The sequence below is a fragment of the Myodes glareolus genome, chromosome 10, assembly GCF_982192425.1.
Source record: "Myodes glareolus chromosome 10, mMyoGla1.1, whole genome shotgun sequence".
NCBI classification, from domain to species: domain Eukaryota; kingdom Metazoa; phylum Chordata; class Mammalia; order Rodentia; family Cricetidae; genus Myodes; species Myodes glareolus.
In genome coordinates, this window is record NC_142035.1 from 57,601,184 (window position 1) to 57,603,649 (window position 2,466).

Sequence of the window (2,466 nt, forward strand, 5' to 3'; positions counted from 1 at the left end):
TATGCAGTCCTTAATTCTCTCTTTAGCGTTTCCGTCCCACTATCAAACCATCAAAATCTCTTTCACTAGGGTACCAACGGTCTCCATGCCTCAAGCTCATGGATGTATCTCGGATTCTATGACTTGTTTATTTTGTAACACTTCATGCCAATAAGCATCACTGCTTCCTGAAATGCTCTTCTGACTTTCTAACTCTTTAGTTTCTCTGACTTGGACTAACTTGCCCAGCTTTTCCTCCTGTGTCTGTGGCTCTGCTCAGCCCCCATTGTCTAATCAATAACTTACATACTTGCTCCATTAAGGCTCTGTCCCGGGCAGTCTTCTCACTCCATACCCATGCCCTGGTGCTGTCCTCTGACACCAGAGATGACCAGTTTCTTTCACCGAGTCTCCCTCTAAGCACCAGGCTCATCAATCCATTAAATGTCTCAGACTAAATCACATATCCTGACCTTAATCAACACCTGACTCTCCAACTCCACAAACCAAAGCAGGGGACCAGGTACCTCAGGACTCAAAACTTCTCCCTAATCAGACATCCAACCAATCACCATGACTTGACAATTTTACTTACAAATGCTTCTAGACTCCCTCACTGAGAATGTCTCTAAAGCTGCCGCCCTGGTCCAAGTCTCCCTGGATTACTTTGGAATCTCCAGGGTATCTCTTCCCCGCATTGCCTGCCTTCCCATCCATCCTCCACATTAGTGCCAGGAAGATATTTTAAAAACAAACCTCACTTTATGATCCTGCTTAAAATGCTGACTGGGACTGGAGCGTTGGCTTGAAGATTAAGAGCACCGGCTGCTCTTGTAGGGGACCCTGGTTCAGTTCCCAGACCCCCATGATGGCTTACAAACACCTATAACTCCAGCTCCAGGGCATCAGACACCCTCATCTGGCCTCCATGGGCAGGCATGTATGTGCTGTATATTCATCCTAGTGGGCAACACACACACATAAAATAATATAAATACATCTTTTAAAGTATTTAAAAATCCGTAGGGGTTTCCCTTTGCTCTTAGAAAAAAAAAACTAAAATGAAATCTGAAATGAAACTAAAATTACGTCACTTCAGCTACCTTCCTCTCCCAGGCGCTAACAGGGCTACGGCTTTGTCCCCTGGTTTGTTTGTGCAGCTGTTCTCTTGGTTACACGAGCATCAACTTCCCATTCTCAGAATCCCCAATCATCTTCCAAAACATTTGCTCCAAGAGGCATCTTATCTCCGTCCTCCACCCCCAGAGTTCACTGGGCCTTGAAACACATAGTTTGAAGTCACTCTGTACTTACTCAGTGGGAAGGGAATTAACTGTGAGATACCCATCTCCCTTGGTAGAATGCCAGCTCCCTGAGCAGAGGGATCCCACCTGGTATTTACGACGACTCCTTCAGAGTCCAGCCCCTGGGAAGAGTTGATAAAAACAGTGGTTGAATGTATACATGAAAGGCTTTCTGGGGCCTCGTTAGGAACTGGGTTGCTCCGGGAACTCCCAAGCGTAGCAGGGGTTAACCTCTGGGAACAGTGGCGTCACTACTGCTATTAAAAAATCTTTACGATATTTAGTTCTGGGGATATGAGCAGAGGGGTCTCAAATAAGGACACAGTAGTGCGAGCGCCAAGCTGCACTTGACTCCATAGCCCATTGCAGCTCGTAAGTCGTCTCTCTTCTGAGGCTGCACACTGCTCAGCGTACCAGCCATCTTCAATGTTCTGGCTGTGGTTGTCTCTCTCTTTGAGATGTTCTCCAAGGGCAGTCGCAAAGACAGATTTCTAGGCATACCATGTAAACCACGTTTCCCATTCCACGGTCCCAAATACACCTCTCTAACTGGAAGTATCCGTACACGCTTACTTGTATCTGAAGAGCCTGGAACAGCGCCTGGTGCATGACAGGTATGCACTGTTTGCGGAGCCAGTGGACGAAATGCATGGGGAGTAGGAGATACTTGTCAAGGCAAGCTCATTCGGTTGTTGGTGGCAAAAGAAGGAACTGAGTTCCATCTTAGGATTTAGATGGAGAAACTGGGAAAAATTCCCCTACTTTTCCTCCATCGTTTTCAAAGGGCAAAGCAGCACCCTTAGCAGGGTGAACATCTGCAATCTCAGCATTCAAAGGATTCATTGATTTATGAGTTGGAGGCCAACCTGACTACAAAGAGGGTATGCCTTTAAAACCTCCCAGTAGAAAAGACCATAGCAAAGAGGACAATGCGGATGGACCACAGCTGTTGTTCTTGGGTATTTGTAAGTAAAACACGCTTTAAAGACCTAGGGTGGTCCAAACTGACACCAGGGAGGCAAAGACAGGATAGGTACGGGCCTGGATGAGGAAAGAATCTTCTGGAATAGAACCCAAGAGTCAACTACAGGGGGACAGGAGTTCATCTTAGGTAGAGGGTGTGGCCGGTTTCATTTGAACGCTCCTCCTGCTTGCTCTCCTGTCTATATAACTGTAAAGCTCC